At 36.5% G+C, this 15472-nt stretch overlaps 1 pseudogene; it reads right to left on the bottom strand.

The window, feature by feature from the left end:
• Positions 1-10633: 10633 nt before the first annotated feature.
• LOC100923662 overlaps positions 10634-15472 on the bottom strand; it is a 147974-nt pseudogene continuing 143135 nt past the window's right edge.

Below are 15472 nucleotides of genomic sequence, written 5' to 3'. Positions count from 1 at the left end.
AATTCCATGCAATCATTGTTTTGAAAGAGCTACTTTGAACAGAATACTGCCTTGAATCCTAGGAGAGATGCAGGCAATGTAAGATGCAATATTGAACAGTTGATCTGTGGCAGATTCAGAACTCAAATCCAGGTCTTCTTTCTTGAAATCTGGTGCTCGTTTAATCATACTTTACTACCTAATTCTAGAATTTGAATGTTGGAAGAGATTTGAGTTCATTTTAGTGATGAACAAACTGAGACTCAAGTTCCATGAAGTTGATGCATTAAACATGTCAGAAATGTATTTGATTTCAGTGGAATAAACAGTGCTTCTTTTCCTCAAAAGTTTAACAAAATTTCCCAGATTGTCCAGTTCCCTCCCAAATCACATCATAGAGGGAGACTCATTACCAGGAAACCTTCAGTAATAACAACCATAACATCATTAACTCATTAATTTATGTAGGTCTGCTGGGTCATATTATGACAACTGCTGGCAATCTTGTGCTTGGGATATTGAAAATGCATCTTTTGTCATTTAAGCCAGTATCATTTTTCAGCTGAATAGAAAAAGAATGAGTCAGATTTCCTAGTGTCCATCCTCTACTCTCTAACAGCTTCCCTCAGCTTACTAATTGACCCACTAGGTTCTCATCAAGGAAAATGATTTGGCCCATCACTAGGAACACCAGCTGTACCGAGGAATTGTTCTGAGCCTGTGAGAGCAGAAGAGTGATTACCAGAGCTCACTGGCTCACTCCCTGAACATGATAAAAGGTTTGTCTTCAGGCCTACAGAGTTTTCATTAGGGAAATAACAGACTACAAGAGAAAGAATGAGATTGAAGCACTGAGGGGATGAGGTAGAATGATGGGAAGATTATGCAACCCTGAGTCACGGGATGATGCTAATACAGAGCTGCCTCAGTTGATCAGAATTAGCAGAAAAGAATTGTGGCCAATTAATTTCTAGCTTACTTGAAGGTAAGCTGGGAAACTTTTTTGCTTAACAGAGAGGCAGCATGGTCTACTGAAAAAAGAACTGGGCCTAGACTCAAGACACCATGTTTGAATTCTCCCTTTTTCATTTAATACCCTTGTGATAGAAACAGGTAAATGGCACAGTGGATAAAAGACTGGACCTGAAGCCAAAGACCAAATCCAAATTCAGCCATAGATATTTAGTAACTATGTGAGCCTAGGCAAGTCACTTTATCTTTGCCTCAGTTTTCTTAACTATAAAATGAAAATAATAACAGTACCTACCTCCTAGAATAATGAGCATCAAATTAGATAATATTTGTAAAGAATTTAGCACAGTGCCTGGGATACAGTAGGCATTTAATAAATGCTTGTTTCTTTCTGCATGATTTTGGCTCATTTAACCTTTCCAAGATCCATTTTCCTCATCTATAAAGAAATGAAAGGGTTCAAGTATATTACCTGCAAGATCCCTTCTGGCTCTAAAGTTATGAAAGTCTTACTATTGGAAATCTACATAAAATGTCTTAACATGCATTTTCTATTTGCTTATTTCACATTTATCTCCAGACTACCTCCAAGGGAACAAGAGACCAGAAAAAATAGTCCAACATCTTTGCAATTACCATTAACATTTTAATATGTTCAAAAATTGAAGCCAGTCAAAAAAATACTTTTAGAGAAAAGAGAGAATGGAGTTTATTTCATGTCTAGGGAAGCAGAATAATTTGATGCTACCCAAGGCACCTGAAATGATGTGTTGAATACAACTGGGTATCAATTTGGCTCAAAGCATCCCAGAGATACAGAGAGAGACAGAGACAAAGATAGAGACACAGAGAGAGACCGAGAAAGAGAGACAGAGACAAGGGATAAGAGGGGGACAGAGACAGAGACAGAGAGAAACTGAGTTGCATTACTTTCACTTCCTGCCTAGGGATTGCATGTACCATTCAACTGAAGATTTAACTTTTTCATTTCCTCAGTCATGCTTTAGTAAGCAGATCATAAACAAACCTTTGTTGACTGAAATTACTGCTAGAATTTAGGCTCATCATTCTCACTATCCAAGATTGGGAAAGATATAGAGTTTCACAAAATCTCAGAGTTGGAAGGGACCTCATAGATCATCTTAATGAATCTATCTCTGAAGAAGAAGTTATTTCAATACCATCCTCAAGAAATGACCATCCAGCTATTGCCTAAAGTTTGCTGATTAAGGGAAAAGTATTATTTCAGAAGGCAACGCATGCCCATTTCTGGATGGCTTTCATGACTGGGAAATTTCCCCCCCTGTAAAGCCAAGGCCTCCCTTTCTGAAACTTACAATCATTTTCTCCTAGTTCTCCTAGTTCTGAGCTAGGTTCTCCTAACTCTAGGAGAGCTTAGAGTTTGGCTCTGAGGAGCCAAATTCAGTAGATCATAGAATCAATCACAGAATCACAAATTTTGAAAGCAGGAAGGACCCTTGGTGGTCATCTAGTCCAACTGATCATCCATCTTCCACTTTAAGACTTCCAAATGGACAGAAGTGTCTCTTGAGGCAATCCATTACACTCTTGGATTACTCTAATTTTAGGTATTTCCCCCCTAATATCAGTTCTTAAATTTGCTTCTTTTCAAGTTCCACCCATTGCTTTCAGTTCTTCTCTCTGGAGCTATACAAAACAAATCTAATTCCTCCTCCTACACCCAACAGCCCTTCAAATATCTGAAAACAACTTTTGCTCTTCTTCCTTTTTTCAAACTAAACATCACCACTTATTTCAACTGATCTCCAAATGGCATGGTCTTGATATGCTCGTTATGTTCCTCTGCATATGTTCTGGTTTTTTAGTGTCCCTTATAAAATTTGATTCTCAGAGTTTAACACAATGCTCCATATGAGGTATGATCAGAACAGAAGACAGATGAACCATTATCTCTCTAATCCTGACCAAAATGGCTTTCTTAATACAGTCTGGGGTTTCATTAGCTTTTTTTTTCCTTTACTTTATTTATACTCATATTACATTTTCAGTTCACTACAACTCCCAAAAACATTAGAAAAAATTTGCTAGGTTCTAAATGGTTATTTTCCTACAGTACTGGTGATCCTGTAGTTCCACTGTCCATAGTATCTTTGAATTGCAGCAATCTTGGAACAATGTGTAATGGAAGGAAGAAAAGAAATACAAATGGTTTCGGCACAGTTTTATAACCTTTTGGACATAGTTCCAAATTGCTCTCCAGAATGGCTGGATCATGTCACAGCTCCACCAATAATGCAATGGTGTCCCAGTTTTCCCACACTCCTCTAACTTTTATCATTATCTTTTCCTATCATCTTAGCCAATCTGAGAGATATGAGGTATTATCTCAGAGTTGTCTTAATTTGCATTTCTCTAATTCTTAGAGAATTTTTTTCATATAACTTGATTGCTTTAATTTCTTCATCTGAAAATTGTCTCTTCATATCCTTTGACCACTTATCAACTGAGGAATAAATTTGAGTCAGTTCTCTATATATTTTAGAAATGAGACCTTTGTCAGAAACATTTGGTATAAAAATTTTTCTCACTTTTCTACTTGCTTTCTAATTTTGATTCCATTGGTTTTGTTTGTGCAAAACTTTGAAACCTAATGTAATCAAAATGATGCATTTTGTATTTCCTCTTTTGGGGCAAAAATCCCTCCCTACTCCAAAAATCTGACAGATACACTATCCTTCTTCTAGTTTACTTATAGTATCATTCTTTATGTCTAAAACATAAAAATCATTTCAATCTTATCTTGGTATAGGGTATCAACTGTTGGTCAATACCTAGTTTCCCCCATTCTATTTTCCAGTTTTCCCAAAAATTTTTGTCAAATAATGAGTTCTTATCCCAGCTGGGATCTTTGGATTTATCAAACACCAGATTACTATAGTCATTGACTATTGTGTCTTGTGTACTTAACCAATTTTACTGATACACTACTCTATTTCTTAGTCAACTGACCAAAATAAATAAATAAATAAATAAAAACAAATGGTTTTGATGACCAATGCTTTATAATATAATTTTAGATCTAGTACAGCTAGGCCACATTCCTTTGCATTTTTTCCCAGTAATTCCTTTTATATTCTTAACTTTTTGTTCTTCCAGTTGAATTTGGTTATTCTTTTTTCTAGCAACATAGAGTGATTTTTTGGCAGTTTAACTTGTATGGTACTGAATCAGTAAATTAATGTAATTAAAATTGTCATTTTTATTATATTAGTTCAGCCTACCCATGAGCATTTGATATTCTTCCAGTTGTTTAGATATAATTTTATTTGTTTGAAAAGTGTTTTGTAATTGTATTCATATAGTTCCTGACTTCATTTTGGCAGGTAGACTTCTTTATATCATCTACAATTCTTGCTGTTGCCTATAATTTGTGTGGATTTATTTTATATCCTGCAGCTTTACTAAAATTCTTAATTATTTCTGGTAGTTTTTTTGTTGTTGTTGTTGTTATTGATGGTTCTCTAGGATTCTCTAAATATCCATCATATCATCTGCAAAGAGTGATAGTTTTGCTCACTCATTACCCACTCTAATTTCCTCAATTTCTTTTTCTTCTCTCATTGCTAAGGCTAACATTTCCAATACAATACTGAATAACAATGGTGGATAATGGGCAATCTTGATTTACCCTGATCTTATTGGGAATGTTTCTAGCTTATCCTCATTTTATATAATACTTGCTGATAGTTTTAGATAACTGCTATTTAGCATTTTAAGGAAAATTCTATTTTTTCTATGCTCTTAGTGTTTTATTAGGAAGGGGTATTATATTTTGTCAAATGATTTCTCTGCATCTATTGAGATAATTGTATGATTTCTGTTAATTTGTTTATTGGTATGGCAATTATGCTGATAGTTTTCCTTATATTGAACCAGCCCTCATTCCTTGTATAAATCCCATTTGGTCATAGTATATAATCCTGCAGATAAATTGCTGTAATCTCTTTGTTAATGTTTTATTTAAGATTTTCGTATCAATATGCATTAAGGAAATTGCTCTGTAATTTTCTTTCTGTTTTGGCCCTTCTTGGTTTAGGTATCAGCACCATATCTGTATCATAAAAGGAATTTAGGAGAACTCCTTCTTCTCTATTTTTCCAAATAGTTTATATGATACTGGAATTAATTGTTCTTTAAATGACTGGAAGAATTCACTTGCAAATCCATCTGGTCCCTTGAGATTTTTTTCCCTAGGGAGTTCACTGATGGCTTGTTCAATTTATTTTTTTCTTAAATGGAAATATTTAAGTACTTTTTTCCTTATCTGTTTATCTGGGAGATCTATATTTTTGTAAATGTTCATCCATTTCATTTAGATTCCCAGATGTATTGGCATTCAATTGGGCAAAATAGCTCCTACATATTGCTTTAATTTCCTCTTCATTGGCAATAAGTTCACGCTGTTCATTTTTGATACTGGTCATTTGTTTGTCTTCTTTTCTTTTTTTTAGTCAAATTAAACAAAGGTTTTTCTATTTTGTTGGAGTTTTTCCCCCTAAAACCAACTCTTAGCTTTATTTATTACCTCAGTAGTTCTCTTACTTTCAGTCATTCATCTCCCCTTTGATTTTCAGAATTTCTAGTTTGGTATTTAATTGGGAATTTTTAATTGATTCTTTTTCTAGTTTTTTTAGTTGCATGTTCAATTCATTGGTTTTCTCTTTTTCTGTTTTATTCATATAAACATTTAGAGATATAAAATTTCCCCTGAGAACTGCTTTGGCTTCATTCTATAAGTTTTGGTATGTTGTCTCATCATTGTTATTCTCTTGGATGAAATTATTCATTGTTTCTATGATTTCTTGACCCACTCATTCTTTAGAATTAGATTATTTAGTTTCCAATTAATTTTTGGTTGATTTTTCTGTAGCCCTTTATTGCACATACTTTTTATTGTATGATGATCTGAAAAGGATGCATTTCACATTTTTGCCTTTCTGCATTACACTGTGAGGTTTTTATGCCCTAATACATGGTCAGTTTTTGTGTAGGTATACTGCTAAGAAAAAAGTATATTCTTTTTATCTCCATTCAATTTTCTTCAATGTTCTATCATACTTAACTTTTCCAAAATTCTATTCACCTCTTTAACGTGTTTCTTTTTTATTTTGTGGTTAGATTTATCTGTTTCTGTGTAAGGGGCTGCCAACCCTCAAATATCTTTGGACAATCACACAGAACACAATTCAGGTAAACTGATATCATTGCTGTAAGGGTTGAACAATATGGCACTGGGAGGAAGGAACCCCACCCCTGTGGATAACAAGATGGTGTTGAGCAGAAGCTTAACCCTTGCTGATCACATAGCATGTCTGAGATGGGCGTGACAGTTCCTGGTAAATTAATATGATTGGCTTATAGAGCGCTTGTTATGCTGACCTAACTAAGGCTTTAAGACTGCTGGTGGAAGCTGGATAAATAAGTTTACATCACCTAGCTCCCTGTCTCTTTATTATTCACTGTCTCTGCATTACAAGGCCTTTAGTTTCTGTTGTTCAGATTAGGCCTCACTTATCTGTAAGCAAGGGGCCCTAAGAGGCCCTAACATTTCAGACAGAGGGAAGATGATTCCCCATTAGCATAGTTTTGCTTTCTATTTCCTCCTGCAACTCATTTAACTTCTCCTCTAAGAATTTGGATTCTATGCCACTTGGTGCATATATGTTTAGTATTGATATTACTTCTTTGTCTATGGTACTCTTTAGCAAGATATAGTTTTTTCCTTATCTTTTTTTCATTAGATATATATTTTTTTTCTTTTGCTTGGTCTCAGATCAAGATTGTTACACCAGCTTTTTTTTTTTATTTCAGCTGAAGCAAATTATATTCTTTTCCAGTCTTTACTCTGTATGCATATCTTTCTGCTTCAAATCTGTTTCTTGTAACAACATATCGTAAGATTCTGGTTTTTAATTCAGTCTGCTCTCTGCTTTCATTTTATGGGAGAATTCATCCCTTTCACATCCACAGTTAAGATTACCAATTCTCTATTTTCCATCATTCTATTTTTCCTAGTTTATACTTTTCTCTCTTCTTTCATCTTTCCCCTATTCACCAGTGTTTTGCTTCTGACTCCCAACTCCCTAAATCTACTCTTCCTTTTATCACCTCCTTTTCTTATATTTTTCCCTCTCCCTTCTGTTAACCTCCTATTTTGTTTTTCCCTTTCCCTTTTCCCCTCCCCTATAGGGTAAGACAAATTTCTATATCAAACTAAGTATGTATACCTTCTGTATTTTGCTTATAATTTCTTAAAGTTCTATAGCATTACATCACAATCATATATCACAATTTGTTCAGCCATTTCGCAATTGATGGGAATCCCCCAAATTTTCCTTTCTTTGCCACTACAAAAATAGCTGCTTTAGACATTTTTGTACATGTGATCCCTTTCCTCTTTTCTTGGATCTCTTTGGGATAGAGATCTAATGGTGGTATTGCTGGGTCCAAGAATATGCACAAAGAGCATATGCTTTGAACATGGCTCTAATTTTTTTCTCCAGAATGGCTACACCAGTTCAAAATTTCAACAGCAATGCATTGGTCCCCTTATAATTACACAACCCCATCCAGTATTTGTCATTTTCCTTTTCTGTCAAATTGACCAGTGTGGTAGGTATGGGATGATGCCTCGGAATTGTTTTAATTTGCCTTCTCCTTATTAATACTGATTTAGAGCATTTTTCATCTGACTATTGCTAGTTTTGATTTCTTCTGAAAACTGCCTTTGACCATTTATCAGTTGGGAATGGAGAGAGAAATTTAAGGGTTAAGAGAAGAGAAATTATAAGATTTCTTTAAAATAGATTAAGCAAAATTAATTTAAGAAGCAACAATATTTTTAAAGAGAATGAATTTTCTAAAAATCCCAATTGGAAAAAGAAAGTCATATTTGAAACAAGGCTAAAAATATAACCTAACTCTTTATAACTTTACATATGGAAGGATGAAATAATCCAACAAAACAAAAGTTACAAATTGAATAAGAAAACAAGACCCCCAAATCTGTTATGATTTTAAAATGCTTTTGCTTGCTCTCTCTCTCTCTCTCTCTCTCTCTCTCTCTTCCTCCCTCCCTCCCCCCTTCTCTCTCTCTCCCTATTTTTTCCCTTTAAAAATAGTCATATATGAAATATCTCATAAAGGGAGATGACTACTTGAAGGGAGAGCACTACTAAAATAATTCAGCAATGTAACAACAAATTACATAGATTACAAGAATTTTAAAGGAAAAAAAAGTATTGTTTTATTTCATATTAGCTTCAATTCTCTCCCATTACAATACACAGCTGCCAAAATTATTTTTCTTAAAGATATATCTGACCACACCATTGAATAAATCAAAGGGATTTCCTTTTGCCAATAAAATTGTATGTATTAATTAGTTTTTTAAAGATCTTCAAAACCTAGCCCCAACTTTTCTAGACTCATTGAACATTACTCTCCCTCTTCTACTCTACAATTCAATCAACCCAGCATTCTCTCTGTCCCTCAAAAGCAACCCACTATTTTCTGTATTTTTGCCATTGTACTTGCCATCTTGAGGTCTGGAATATATACCTTCTTTATCTTTGCTTCATAGAATCTCTTTTCCTTGAAGAATCATCTGAAAAATTGCCTTCTAGGTACAAAAGAATCCTTTTTCATTCAACCAACTGTTAATGCTCTCTCTCCCCAATAAACTTTTATTTAACTTTTTTTGTATTTATCTTTTTTTTTGTGTTTGTCCTGCATAGATAAATAGATAGGAGATATATGTATATACATACAAACATATACACAAACACAGTCATTATGTCCTCTGATAGAATTGTTAGGTGGTACAGTAAATAGATCACTGGGCTTGAAATCAGGAAAATTCATCTTCATCAGTTCAAATATGGCCTCACTTAATTATGTGACAATGAGCAAGACATTTAACCCTGTTTGCCTTAGTTCATCTGAAAATGAACTGAGGAAGGAAATGGCAAATCACTCCAGTATCTTTGCCAAGAAAATCCCAAAGTAAAGTTGTAAAGAGTAAAATAGAACTAAAACAGTTCAAGAACAAAATCCCTTGATAGAATGTAGACTCCTTGAGAGTAGGGATTGTTATTCTTTCTGTTTATATTCCCAGTGCCTAACATAATGCTTAACATATAAGCACATAATAAATTCTTGTTTAATCAAGTATGTTTCTGAAAGTGGAAAAATACATGATGTATGCAACTAATCTGTAGCATTTTATAATTAATGCAATGTGAGAAGTAACATAGAAGTTATATTATTAAACATGAGAATTCTCTATGATTTAATTTATATATTCATTTGTACAACTTGTGTCTATGTCCTTTTTTGCTCATTTATTTTTAACATTGATTTTGAATTTAAATATGAAGACATATACACACCATGACATAAGAGGATTCAATATAAAACCATGAATTTCCCTTTCATAATGTTTGATTTAAAAAAAAAAAAACTTTGTAATAAATGCTACACATTCTTTTCTTTTTTTTTTTTTTTTTTTTGATCTGTCAATCATCACTTATTAAGCATTCATTATGAGCCCCAGATGCTGAGCTAAATTCTAGGACAACAAAGAAGAGCAATAGATAGCCCTGCCCCTCAGGGAACACAAAAGCTAAAAGAGATAATGATAAGCAAACAAATTGGAATAAACAGGAAATAATTTACAGTGGGAAGGCAGCAGAATTAAGAAGAATTGGGGAAAGCTTTCAGTAAAAGATGGACTTTTAGTTGGGGTTTAAAGGAACTTCTATTAGCTGTAGGTGAGGAGAGAGAGCATTCAATGCATGAGGGGACAGCCAGAGAAAATGCCTCAAGTTTCTTGTTTGAGGAACAAGAAAGGTGGCCTTAAGGAAGATTATATGGCACAAATTTGTAGTCAGCATAGTTTTATGATTTTTCTCCAGCAAGGCAAAGAATGAAGGAAGGGATCGCAGATTAAGAGTTGGCAAGGAAAGATTGGTGATATGATCAAGGAGCAATTGACTAAAAAAGGTGGCAACCAAGAAGTGAACTGATTCATCAAAGGATGATTTTAAACTATCAAGAAAATGAATGGGGTAGGCAAGTTTTTAATGTTTGACCTTCAGTTTTTGAGAAGCATTTCTCAGATATCATTCTCCACTATCTGTTTTAAGCAAATGAAAGTCAAATCAAAGTGATAGGAAGACCTCCATGGCCTTCCACTCATGAGTCTGGCTGGCTGTCCCACATTCACAAGAATATGCATTTTGGCCTAAAGATGATAAAGCAGGGGAAAAAATGACTACCAAATGACTGCCATATTCAAACAAAGAAGACAATGGCCAAAATCACCCTGAGAGGAAGAGAGTCTGTTGCTTCCAAACCAATCAGTTCCTAATTATGGCCTTCAGAAAAATACAGGATAAAGGTAGTCCCAAGGTAGAAAATTTTACTTCTGAGCCAATAGAAGCTAACATTCTTCCGTGAGGCTTCTAAGAAGCAGAGAAGCATTGTACCTGATATCTCAGAGAGCTCAAAGTTCTCAGCCCAGTTGCTTCCTTCTGCCCAGTTGGAGTGTGCAATGTTCCTGAAGACTGCTGGCAGAGGAGGGCCTTCAAGGTGCAAGGTTTTCTTTTTCTCCTGCCCAGAATTCCCAAAGCTCCACTTTTCAGTCTAAGTCTCCTAGGGCATCATTTCATTCCTGGTGTGTGGCTCAGGCTTCCATGATGAGCCTATCTGCACCAAGTCCAGGATGGGTTGGGAGAATGTCTGGGCTATAAAATTATAGATCATCAAGCAAGCTGGTTTCTGCATGCTGACTTTATGACCCACCCAAAGGGCTTCCAAGCCCCTCTTCCTCTGCTCCACTTCCCAATTACCTGGCTGTTGTGTGTTTTGCACAGGGCCAACATGCACAAGGCTGCACAGATCTGTTCACACTTCTGGGAACTGGAGAAATGTCAGGTCATCACCATCACAACGAAGTCTATTTCACTTGCATTGACAATGGCATGCTTTACATTATCGTTGCCAGCGAAGGCACAGAAGACGTTTAGCACCTGCCGTACCAGCTCCTTATGGTCGATGCAGTCAGCCAGAAGAACCACCATGAAAATGAGCACCTCCCCACTCGCTCCACTCAGACAGACGCTCTTCTGACAATTCATTCTGAATAGCCAGGTGGAACAGAGTACCCACACAGCTCACCGAGAAGAGCAGATGCTTTAGCTGCTTCCACAAGAACCCCTTAAACTCTTTATCTCTTGACTATCATCTTAGCGTGGTCAAGTACATGGCCAAAGGGCACTCGATGTCATCATCAAATGTCATGATTCTCAGATCGAAGTAGGACTTGATGATCACCTTGGCTCTGCCGCTGTGCTTCTCGATGGCCCGGGTTAAAAGCAGCAGAATGGTCTCTCTCCCCAAGTTCTACCGTCTCTATTCCCGCTTGAGACAGACACGACGGAGCGCAGCACATCACTTCGGCCATCCCCTAGAACTCCTTCAATGTGGCCACTAGCAGCTGTAGTCCCCGGGGATGCAACAGATCTAGCTGACTCTCAGTAAAAGCAGGAGGGCATTCAGGGACTTTACCAAGAAGCCTTGGTCTTCTTTCACAGCTCGTTGGTGGGTTGAGAACACAACAGGGTACGCGCCCTTGGGTGCAGCCAGGCAGTGGCTGGTGACCTGTCCCGGCACTGCTCACCGAAGCACTGCTTGTGGGTCCCTAGCATCAACAGACTTCTGGAGAGCACCTAGGGTCTACAAAATTTTATGTTTTAGCCTTTGGTCACCACAAGTACTTGCAAGTCTCATTTTTATAATGTTGGTCAGATTAACGCCTTGAGATTCAAATTGCTGGGTGAGTTCTCCCACAGCTTCCTCAGGGTCCATGTCAAACGCTGTGATCTTTTCTTGTACCTTGTCATCATCAAAGGTCTCCTGGTTGATGCTTTTCAGTATGTTAGCTTCTTCAATTCCAATCCCTTTAGGGGACTGACGCAACAGGTCCCCCCTCACCAGCTCTCTTCCTCCTGGCTCCTCACTCCGGGAGCAAGGTCAGCGCAGTCAACCAGTGTCAGTCTCTGATTCTTGGTAGTCACCATAGCAGCTGACAACACGTTGTTTTCAAAGCTATGCTGCTTTTCTATGCTTCCAAGTTTCTTTTGTTCTCTACTGTTCTTTTTTCCCTCTTCTCTCCACCCTCTAGAGAAGACAAAAGTGTGTGTGTGTGTGTGTGTGTGTGTGTGTGTGTGTGTAACCATACTATACATAATTTTTATCAATTCTTTCTCTGGATGTGGCCATAGCATCTTCCTGATAGGTTCTTTGAAACTGATTTGATATTTATAATCCAAATGACAGTCATTCAAAGTTATTCTTAGAACAATATTGCTATAACTCTGTACAAGGTTCTCTCATCCATTTCACTTTTTATTATTTTATTATTCTAATTTGCTAGCATTAATATTATTCTGGTAGTGCTGTATAATTGCAAGGCATTGAATGCCCACTTTCCAAAGAATTAAAGCTGTGGATCATTCAAAGGAAAATGGAGAGATACAAGGATGAGTAAACTGAAACACATAATTATTGTAAATGGGCAGCATTAAAGATATCATGAGAGATGTAGGACCAGGAAGAAGGAAAAAGAAGAAGGAGGAGGAGGGGGAAGAGAAGGAGGAGGAAGAGGAGAAGAAGGGAGAAGGAGGAGGAGAAGGAGGAGGAGGAGGAGGAGGAGGAGGAGGAGGAGGAAGACAAGAAAGGAGGAGGAGAAGGAGGAGGAGAAAAGAGGAGGAGGAGGAGGAGAGAAGAGGAGAAAGGAGGAGGAGGAGAAAAGAGGAGGAGGAGGAGGAGGAGAAAAGAGGAGGAGGAGGAGAAAGGAGGAGGAGGAGGAGGAGAAGAAGAAAGGAGGAGGAAGAGGAGGAGGACAATAAGAATAACAGAGGAAGAGGGAGAAGAGATGAGAGATAAAGAAAGCATGGACAGTTTTGAATCCATACTATAAGAGAGAATTGCCACATCAATATAGTCATCCAATGTTTTTTCTACATTATGGGTACCTAAGAAATACTTATTAAATTGAAGCATTGGATAGTCTTTGCTGGAAGTATGCTAATACATATTTAAAAATCAAATCTACAAAAGGGAGGGGGTGACATATAACATTTTAAAATTTAATCTTTATTATTTATAGTTTCTCCATCACTTAAGTCAAGATAATTAATTTAAAAAATAATTCAGGACCTGATTTTTAGCATTGTTGATTTCCAAGATCTAAATGTTCACAATGAAAATTTAACAGCCTGCTCCCAGTTCAAATTGCCTCCAGCACACCTCTCATTTCTGCTCTTAAAGCAACTTACAGAGTAGTTAGGGAGGTAGAACTTATACAAAAAAAGCTGTCTAACACTTGGTGCTTTGCATTATTGGGTACCCAAAGAATGGTCAGTAATGCTCTAGGGCAAGGATTCTTAACTTTTTATGTGGATTCTGGGCCCCTTTGTCAATCTGGTAAAAACCTATGAGGCCTTTCTCAGAATACTATTTTTAACTGCATAGAATAAAATACAAAAGACTTAAAAGGAACCCAAATATCCACTAATGTCTGGCTAAGAATCAGAAAAAAAAAATTATAAGAAATCAAGCCATTCTCCAATTGATAAATGGTCAAAGGATATGACAATTTTCAGACAAAGAAATTGAAACTATTTCTAGCCATATGAAAAGATGCTACAAGTCATTATTAATCAGAGAAATGCAAATTAATACAACTCTGAGATATCATTGCACACCTGTCAAATTGGTTAGAATGACAGGAAAAGATAATGTGGAATGCTGGAGAGGATGTGGGAAAACTGGGACACCAATACATTATTGGTGGAGTTGTGAATGGATCCAACCATTCTGAAGAACAATTTGGAACTATGCTCAAAAAGTTATCAAACTATGCATACCCTTTGATCCAGCAGTGTTACTACCGGGCTTATTATCCCAAAGAGATTTTAAAGAAGGGAAAAAGACCTGTATGTGCTAGAATGTTTGTGGCAGCCCTCTTTGTAATGGCCAGAAACTGGAAACCGAGTAGATGCCCATCAACTGGAGAATGGCTGAATAAATTGTGGTGTATGAATATTATGGAATATTATTGTTCTGTAAGAAATGACCAACAGGATGATTTCAGAAAGGCCTGGAGAGACTTACACGAACTGATGCTGAGTGAAATGAGCAGGACCAGGAGATCATTATATACTTCAACAACAATACTATATGATAATCAATTCTGATGGACATGGCCCTCTTCAGCAATGAGATGAACCAAATCAGTTCCAATAGAGCAGTAATGAATTGAACCAGTTACACCCAGTGAAAGAACTCTGGGAGATGACTATGAACCACTACATAGAATTCCCAATCCCTCTATTTTTGTCCATCTGCATTTTTTATTTCCTTCACAGGCTAATTGTACACTTCTTAAAAGTCCAACTCTTTTTGTACAGCAAAATAACAGTTTGGACATGTATACTTATATTGTATTTAATTTATACTTGTATTGGTCAACCTGCCATCTGGGGGAGGGGGTGGGGGGAAGGAGGGGAAAAATTGGACAAAAGTTTTGGCAATTGTCAATGCTGTAACATTACCCATGCATATAACTTGTAAATAAAAAGCTATAATATATAAAAAAAAAAAGAATAAGAGAAGAAAATGATCACTATGGGTCAGAATGATAAAGGAAAGCTTCCTGAAAATAAGATATTATACTATATTCAAAAGAGTACTGGCTCTAGAATTAGAGAACCTATGTTCAAATCCTTCTAGTGCTTTTAACTTGTGATATTGGGCAAAACACATAACTTTCTTGGATCCCAGTTTACTCACCTATTAAATAAGCAGGTTAAACTAGATTACTTCTGATTCAAGATTTCTAATTATAGATATATGAGCCTATGAATGAATAAAATAGGGTTCAAGTTATTGCATCACAATGTTGTGACAGGCCAATGAAATAAATATTCTGAGTCCTTTTAAATTACATTATGCGGGCAATGTCCAGCTCTGCCTATGTATTTGACTGGGTCTCCTCTAGGATATGAAATTAGAGATGGAAAAGATCCAGTCCAGAATCAGCCTCAGGCAATAGTATATAGAAAGGCCTGAACAGACATTTTTCAGTTGTGTGGCTCTTCATAACTCCATTTGGAGTGTTCTTAGCAGAGATACTAAAATGGTTTGTCATTTCCTTTTCCAACTTATTTTACAGATGAGGAAACTGAGGCTAAAAGGGTTAAATGACTTGCCCAGGGTCATACACATGGGAGGTATCTGAGGCCAGATTTGAACTCAGGAAGATAAGTCGTCCTGACTTCAGGTCTGGCACTCAAAACACTGAGCCATTAGCTACCACACAGGGAGGTCTAGTTAGCTTCAAAGATGACTTTTCATCCACTTTCCCTGGTTCCCATTTTCATCATAACAGGGTTTTTTTTTTCCCCCATCCTGG

The sequence above is a fragment of the Sarcophilus harrisii genome, chromosome 1 (assembly GCF_902635505.1).
Source record: "Sarcophilus harrisii chromosome 1, mSarHar1.11, whole genome shotgun sequence".
NCBI classification, from domain to species: Eukaryota; Metazoa; Chordata; class Mammalia; order Dasyuromorphia; family Dasyuridae; genus Sarcophilus; species Sarcophilus harrisii.
Note: the sequence above shows the minus strand (reverse complement) of the source record. Positions and strands in the feature narration are given on the sequence as shown.